Source organism: Teleopsis dalmanni, chromosome 1 (assembly GCF_002237135.1).
Source record: "Teleopsis dalmanni isolate 2A chromosome 1, ASM223713v2, whole genome shotgun sequence".
Taxonomy (NCBI): domain Eukaryota; kingdom Metazoa; phylum Arthropoda; class Insecta; order Diptera; family Diopsidae; genus Teleopsis; species Teleopsis dalmanni.
The window spans coordinates 94,925,662-94,935,089 of NC_051846.1; the positions used below are offsets into that span (position 1 = coordinate 94,925,662).

General features: G+C 26.8%; 1 long non-coding RNA gene across 1 annotated transcript; it reads right to left on the reverse strand.

Annotated features, from left to right (window-relative positions):
- Positions 1 to 2,058: 2,058 nt before the first annotated feature.
- Positions 2,059 to 7,311, reverse strand: LOC119673078. The gene is made up of 3 exons (XR_005252001.1): positions 6,975 to 7,311; positions 6,700 to 6,904; positions 2,059 to 2,213 (listed from the first exon to the last, which is right to left on the reverse strand). It is a non-coding gene; the product is annotated as an uncharacterized LOC119673078 (long non-coding RNA).
- Positions 7,312 to 9,428: the final 2,117 nt, after the last annotated feature.

Sequence of the window (9,428 nt, forward strand, 5' to 3'; positions counted from 1 at the left end):
AAAGTAGGAGAAAAAATTCTCATGTGAGAGCGATTTTTTAGTATATTTGTTGTTTTATCTGGGGCGTGTTTAAAAAATTTTTAAAAAATTGTTTGTGTAATGGCAAGCGCGCGTTGACAACGAGCGTTGCTGTCTAATGGGCCCTTAAGAGAAAAACCTTTACTTTGTCAAGTACGCCTTATATGAGGTTAAACATCCCACAAACCACAGAGGTTACTTGCTCTATCAAAATTTTCAAAATAACTGTCGTATGAACTGATCAGTTGTAACTATGTTTTTCTGATGTTTATTTAAATAAATAGCATAAATAATAAATAGTATACAAAAAATGTTATATTTCATGAACAACTTATTTTCTTTCTTCCTAAACGTCTTTTTTAAAAATCTCTTCAAACAATAGCAACATGGAACTTTTAACATTGTTATTTTTTGCCAACATAGTTGAAATCAAAAATTTAATTGCTAGTTCAATTTCCAATTACCTCAGATTATGAAATGTCCATTTATAGGACTTACGACTCCTATTAATCAACTATACCACACTATAGTATACATGATCATTTAATAACATGTTTCCACTGCAGTTAAAATAACTTTTGTTAAGATTTCTTCGTTTCTACTGCCATGAGTTGATTATTTCATGTGAAAGAGATTTAATATATTAGGAAATCCTAAATATTAGAAAAGCTTTTCTTTGTTTTTATTTCAATTGTTATATTGAAATATGAAAATTCATCATGGAAATTCATCATATTTGAAATATTTATATGTTTATTTATATTCATTTATAATTATTTATATATTTTTATATGTCAATTATATATTTTACTTATAAAAATAAACACTTTAAAAAATTCTCATCTTTGGTTTCTTTGACTTATTTGTTTATTGTTTTTATTTAAATTTTGTTTCATATAGGTCAAATAGGTGAAATTTTCATTATTTTCTTTTTAAGATATATATATTTTACAATATCACATTCGACATTTGATTTAGTCTTAACTAAGTTAAAAGACACAAAACCTCTTTGTATGGTTAATCAAATTTCATTAACGATTTTAACAAAATAAACTGGTCTAACAAAGGCAGTGAAAACATATTATAAGCCTCTTATGTAATTATTTTTTAAATGTATGAATATTTCAATTTAATAAACTTATCGGCGTACTCCCCATATACTTATTACTCTTATTACTCTGATTTCAGATTTAGTTAGTCTAATACCATGTTTGCACTGGTATTATTTAGGCAGTTTTGCTCATTAAGGCTATTAATGAGAACAATTTATCCTACAAAGATCTTTCATCTAAATGAGCTCGTTATAGATAAATCAACTCATTTAAGACGAAAAATGTTGAATGCAACTCTTAAAAATAAATTTCCTACAAGGTAAATTACCAAAACTTTAAATATTTGTCATTTGTTCTTAATGTAAAATATACAAACAAAATGTAAACAAAAGTAAATATTTGATAAAATATTTGTTTTTATTTATGGAATATGTAAAAATATTACGATATACATATATAAATAAAAATATTAAATATATAAATTATATATTTAATGTTTTGCGTAATATATTATTGACTGAAGTTTTTTATTTCAGGTGGATAGCGACTATAGTTCAAAAAGTCATAAATCATAAAGTTTTATGATTTCATAAATTAAATATGGAATAGATGTTTAAAAACTTGATTTATGATTTAATTAAATTTAGAAGAAAGAAATTTTTTGGTTTTTAATAATTATTAATTTTTTTATAATAAATTAATTTATTGTGAAATAAAATTTATTTCGGCTGCATAAATCAGATTATGCCAATGGAAACGATAAAACGTTAATTATATTAACATAAGTAGTTTAGCTGCAGTGGAAACATGATATAAAACGATATTAATTTACAAATATATTTTTGTACGATGTTATCGTGTGCTGATATATTTTGACAAAAAAGAAAAGTATAGAAAGCCACAATTTTACTTGTAAGAATTATTTTAAAATGATATGAATAGTGGGTAAAACAGGTACATACCTGTTTAATGTCATTGCGTAAAGAATTGAAAATCTTGCCAAATTTAAATTACTGAAATCGTCCTTGTATTTAAAATGCAATGCAATTCACTAAGTGTAAAACTTTTAATGTCAGCCAAACTCCATCAAAATACATAATAGAAATCAGCATATTAAGTTATGACATCATTGGACACCATAAACTGGAACAAATATATTGAATTGACTAATAAACAAATTTTATATTAAACCAATAAATAAATATTCCACATTATTAAAAAAGATTTTGAACTCGAATTCTAGATTGAGTTAATATTAAAAAAGCATTTGCAGAAAATTATAAATAAAAACTCATTCATATCATATTAGAAAAAATGATGTAAATAAATAATAAAGAGTAAAGTTGGATCTTAACGGAAAGTAACACTGCCATTACGAAACAGTCAGTGAAAGAGGAGGGTACAGCTTTCACATTCCGTGAATTGTATGTTTATATGCACATCAAGAAAAAAGCACTTGCAAAAATCAAGAACAAAAAAATGTATTGAGAGGTTTCCTAAATATAACATTTTGAAATTATTTTTAATTTTTGAAAGAATGCGAAATTTTATAAATTATTGATAATAATAATTTGGTTTTGTAACGGGCTAATTGGTCAATAGTTTAATAAATAACTTTTTAAAAAAATCTTTTAAGTTTATTATTTAACTATTGACCAAAGTCCGTAAAAAACAAAATTATTATATATAAATTATTGATCAACAAATGTGGGTGGTTCAACAGCTTATTTGATCACTAGATGTTTGTAATTCATTTACTCATAGGAGTATTCATGACAATAGTGCTAATCATACCGATTAAATTTAAGAACAAACTTATAATCTATTTATTCATTTATAATTAATATGCATACTATAGCAATAGTATAGAGCAAGGAGTTAAGACCTCTTAAGCTACTAAATTTACATTATACATTGATTGTAATTATAATAAAAACATAGATATGATACAGAATCGTAAAATTTGATATAACGATATTTCATATAAATTTGAATTAACGTATACGTTAATTGTTGTGTGAAAGTTAATTATTTTTTTAATGTTTGCCCCTGATGGGAAAATTAAGCTCAAGTGAAAACGATATGGATAATTCACGTAGGGTCTGTGTTACAAAACTGACATCTGGATAAAAAAAAAATGGTTAAAAAGATGTTTGTATGTACGAGAAGTAGGCGAATAAATTTGAAGAGCTACTTGCGTGTAAGGGGTATAAAACCGGTTGTGAATTTCAGATCAATTCTCATTTCAGATATGTTGTAGTTTAGGCGGTATTTTACTACATCTTTAGCTGCATATTTCGTTTTCGGTTATTAAGTAATGACTGGGAACCGAGACAATAAGAAATTTGTGAAATTTTAGAGAGATTATTTATCTCATGTTTATTGCGTAAACGTTTGTATTATGAGGGTTACTAATTGCGTTTATTGCAACTACGAAACCTGAACATATGGCATAGTTTGTATCTTTATGTTTTACTAAGTTTACGGCATTTAAAAATGCTTTGAGCTCAGCAGAGAAAATAGAGGTAAATGGTGAATGGAGTGTATGATTAATGACGGTCGAGAGAAGTACAACTGAAAGAGGTTGAGTAGATCGATTTTGAACCATCAGTAAAGAGAAAGATGTATGATGAAAGCATATTTTTAAGTTCCAAAAACTTTTTTTGTAACAACTCTGATGATGTAGATGAATTACTATAAAAGGGCTCATGAAGACTGGTATTAATACTAGAGGAATTGAAATACCATGGACGAGTGCGGTATCTATCCTTGAATGGCGGATTAGAAGTGGGACCCATTGAAGTACATACCGATTGCTTGCTTAAGAACAGACGGGTACTTCAGAAACTTTTTTGGTTCAAAAATTCTAGAAAAAGGCATTGATATTGGAGAGTTGAAAGGAAAAAGAATAGACTTATTCAATATGCTATGCTATATTGGTATCTAATTTCTAGAGACATTATTATTGATTCGAAGATGAATTGTTTATTGGGATTAATCGATAGGCACCTAGACTCCATCTCGAGTAGTGATAAAGTTGTTTTAAATTATTACGTTGGCTTACGTTACGTAACTTATAATCTTATATCACGCCATCACAGCATTGCCCTATATATATGTATATTGTACTATATAATAATGTGTGGAAATATTATATTGGGAAAAGGCAATTTATGTTGCAACCATGCCACAATCTTTACATAATACAATAGCAAATACTGCATTGCTACAGGTTGTTAATCGGTGTATTTTAAGAAAAATAGCGTGTTATAATTAGTTATACTCATGCGCACAAGGATTTTAATGCCCATAACTCAAATTGAATATATGATTTCAGACGATGGTACCGGAAGTCACACAAAACGTCCTCTTTTATTTTTGTTGCGTGTGAAACTTTCTGGAAGGGCGGTTCCACATTTTGATAAACTAAATTAATTTGTCATCATTGAGTTTGTTTTTTGGGTAATGCAAACTATTGTATACATGCGGACAGTCTTCAATCTGTTGACGCTAGCCAACAAATTATCGAAAATTATATCAGAAAGATCTAGTACTTTAAGATGTTCTGAGAAGAACATTTAAACATATTTCGCACCCAATAACAGGTTCCAAACAATATACTGAAATTTAAATTTAATTGACGTTTTATTCACAGGTTTGTTTTATATATTTTTACTGTCGAAATCAGCAAATGCATATTCCTATATAAATCTAATACACTAAATTAAAAATCTTAAATTTTTTAGTAACAAATGCAAATTTCAATTAGTTTATTATTTCTAAAATGTTTCGTACTACCCAGTGTTTACGGGCGAATTTGTGGAAGGAATCCCGATTGGCAATATAATTTATAGATAACAAGAAAACACAAAAAGGCAAAACTATAATTTTTAAGTAAGCTTTTTCATCTTCTTTTGGTTCAATTCCAGCTACGCCACTGTCAATTATTACATGTTACCAAAAATTTAGATTATAGAAGAGAATAATTTGTTCACAAAACAATGTGTTTGTTTACATATCAAAAACATTGTTGATAAACTATTTCAAATATTAATTTATAAAATAAATTACTTAGTTGTATAGCCTAAAAAAATTAATACTGTGCAGTTAAACTTTATTTACAATAGTAAAAGTTAAAGGAAATATACAATAGTATCCGAAACGTTACGAACTATTGCTAAGCTGATAACAGACGTAAATAAAACTTTAAGCCTTACACCTGTAACAGTAACACCTTTTAGCGGTATCCTATATCATTCAGAAAAATTTAAAAGCATTACAGTCATATACCACAAAAGCATGTCCATTTTTACCAAGTGAAAATTTTATTCAAATTATCCATAGTGTTTGAAGTCGATTACATAGCTTTAAAAATTCAAATCCATTTAAATAAGTCCGACGCATACCTATGATTTCGCTTAAAAAAACGGATTTTTTGTCCTTCGTCCCACTTCAAATATTATGTTCCAAAGCCAGCTAACTATTACTAACAAAGTATATACAAAAATTTCTCTACTCAAACTGTGTAAATATGTTTATTTTTGTACCCTTACTTAGTAATCACTTACATCCTTCCCACTTCCAATGACACAAAAAAACCTTGCAATGAATTGTAAAACAACATATAACTGAACCAGTACCGTCGAAAACGATAAATTATATAAAATTAAAGTTTGTCTATCATTTGAACATTAAGAAATTTACAGATATGCTTTGTATAGTCTCTCATTGGCAATTTAACTGAAGTTGTTAAGAAACCTCATTTAAACCTCACATCAGCTACTCTTAAAAAAGTAATTGCGTTAGGCGTGTAGCACTTTGAAGTGGCTGCAATCAGAAATACAAATGTGCCAGGATGCACATTTCACGTAAATATCGAAATAGATAATGGAATTTTAATCAGAAACAAAATAGTGTAGCTAAATTATCTAAACTAAAAGCATATAAAACTGACAACAAATACCAGCAATGTTGTCTGTAGAATTTAATCATACCAAAAAGGAATCTAAGAAAATAAATTGTCTTTTTAATTTATATTTTAAATAAGTCAAAGCAATATCTCAAATTAATAAATATTTGTCGAATATATAAATAATTTTATTATTAAAAATTCAGACAATTATAATATACAAAAGAAATTTAAGAGCTTACAAAAAATTATACAAATAAAATAAATTGATTTATAAAATACACAGCTACCAAAATCAATAAGAATTTAGAAGTCTATGGACACGGAAACAAGTTTGAAATGTATATTGTAATAAAAATTAATTACAATAAAATTATAATTTGTAAATTCTAGAACATTTTTTTGATAACATTGACATTTTAAAATTCTTAAATAAAATCTTCAAAGTGCTGACATTTCTTATCTTAAAAATTTGAGTTTCTTTATACATCACATTTTTTTTTAAATTCTACATTTTTAAAAAACTTAAAAAAATAGTTCTTAACACAAACAATTATAACAATTTTCTACATAAATTACAACTGAATTATTGGGTATTGAAAAATTAAAATTTGAAATTGTTAAAAAGTTAGCAGACTATTTTTCCTTTCCATTCGTAAATTTAAATGTGTGCATTAAATATTTATCTTAAAATTAAATATGCATACAAATAACACTTACTGAGTCTAAATCAGAATCCCAAACATCCTTTAAATCACTATCATAAAATGATTCCATTATATACATAAAGAAGTTTAATAGCAAAACTTGTGATCGACGTGTATATATATAAAAATGCTTTCACTACGTCACACTATTTTTTGTTTCTTCTCTTTATAAAATATATTGCATGACACTGATAAGCTTTTTTATCGGTTTCTTCTCGCTGAAAAGAAATTAATTTATTTCACTAAATTATCTATTTAAATATTTAAAAATTTTTTGGTTGTTATTACTTGTTTACACGTCAGTACTATAAAATATTACGAATTCAATATCAAAACGCTGATGTGTTAAAGTTTCTTAACTGCAAATATTTGTATTCGTATACGTACATTTATGTATGTATGTTTCTTTAAATATGCGCATGTACATATGAAGATCTACTACATATATGTTTACATACTGCATTTATAATAAATAACTTCAACATTAATCCGCACCTCCACCGCATTAAAAAGCAATGCGGAGCTGAATGAACATTTTGTCATTTCTAATATAAATTATTATAGACACTATATAAACTGATTCTTCCAGAAAGAAAATAAAACTAAGAAGTTACGGATTCGAATGTGTTAGGCCACAACAAATTTTTCTTACTATAATTTTTATCTCTTGTACTCTACACACTCATTGCATATCACTGTTAACCGGTTATTGCATGCCGGTTTCTCTTTTTTAAAAAATACTCACACATGCATGCGTAAGTCTAAAGCAACCTGTTGCCATTTCTAAGTTGTGAACTCAAAAAGAGCTACCAATAACTGAATTGTGCTCAAGGAAATTATTTTCCTAAAGCTTGAGTAAATTATTGAATACATTGACAAATTAATACACATATCTACTTTAAACTATTAAATAAAAACCAAAAATAAATCTATCTTCAGATTTGTATTTGCATATGCATTCAATGTTCCCATTCAAACTTGAATGTGAGTTTAAACAGCCGGAACTGGAGAGACACACATATACACATTTACTATCACTTATACTGTCTTATACATTTCTTTCAATTATTTTGAAGAGATAACGTGTTACGTTGACATGTAAGAAAGAATGTTAACACAAGTCTTAAAGCAAGCAGCAAAAGTTTGAATGGATTGAAATAAAATATGAGATCCATACAATCATGATTCTCTCGAGCTTTTACCGTTTTACAGTTATAAAACCAAATTTCTTCTCTCAAAAAATGCTCTCACATTCATAAATTTTTTTAACCAATCTATTTCATATTAATATATTTTTCGAATCGTATCAGAAAGAAATGATCATTATTGCAGTTAAAAAAGTTTTGCAATTAAGAATTGATTAAACAATAGAGTTGTCACACACAAACTTTAAGCTTTTCTTTTTATTATCAAAACTGCTACTAGCAACAACATGTAAAAACTTTTTCAAATAAACGCAAAGCTGTGTAATAAGATGATATAATTGCTTCCTTACAATAATATTCTTTTTTAACTGTGACGGTGGAGTCTAAACTTAATCACTGTAACCATGTTATGAATATATATATTATTAATCTAAAACGATTAATAAGGGTTTTATTTAAGATTTGTGTTTAAAAACTTTAATAATTAAGGTTTCTAAGTTGTGTTTTATATTTACATTTATGTATCAATCATTTATTTAAACGAACAGCTTCATTATTCCCTAGATTAAAATAAAGTACAGTGACGAAGAGGCACTGTACGGTGCCAAGAAGAGAAGAAGCCTGGGTGCACACTTGCGGTAAAAATATGTACATGCAAGGAGCGTTTAGTCAGTTTAATGGGGAACATTAGGTCATAGTGTACAGTGCATTCTACCTTGCTTGCATATACCGTGAACATTGCGTGCAACTTCTTACTTTTTCCACTGCAAGTAACCAAATTACCGCAAGGTCGCCGCAAACGAACATGCAGTTAAAAATAAATTATATTGAATTGAATAATGCCCGTATGCGACAAAAATGTTGCAAATTATAATTCTGTTTATATTGAGATGTAAATTAAATTTTGTAGGTAATTTTAAAGATTGTCAATGCATATATTAAAAACATATGTAAACGTGAGAATAACATGGTTGTTTTATAAATAAGTTAATTTAATTACCATTGTTTTGTAATTATTATTTTTTGGTTTAGTAGAAAAAGTTATTTTAATTTCTTTTGATTTTGGTCTATAGATAAAATGTAGGTTAGCTTCTTAAATGATAAGAAAGTTAAGGTATCGAACTAAGAGATCGAATAAATTTATTATTTATTAAAATTTCTATATCTTTAAGATTTTGACAGATTTTTGGTTTTCTGGCAGGAAACTCTTTAAAAAAAGTTTTATCATTTGTAATTCTTGGTAAAAAGCAGTTTTGTGCTATTATATTCGTAGGAAAACCAAAAACAGGTGTTCATCGGTACCGCATCCAACTAAAAATTTAATTTGTATACAAATGTGACGAAAAACTGCATATGTATGTTTCATTATTATTATTTATACTTAAAAAATTAGTTATTGAAAATTTCTCAAATACATTCACCATTGCAGTGCCATAACAGAAAATACTAATTAGTTAAATTATGGCTTAAAAATATTAATTAAATATTAATATTGTTTATACTTATTAATTATATATACATAAATATTAAAATGTAGATACATAAAAAATATATACACATAGCAGAAAAAGTCTGCGATCACCCACATAATTTTTTT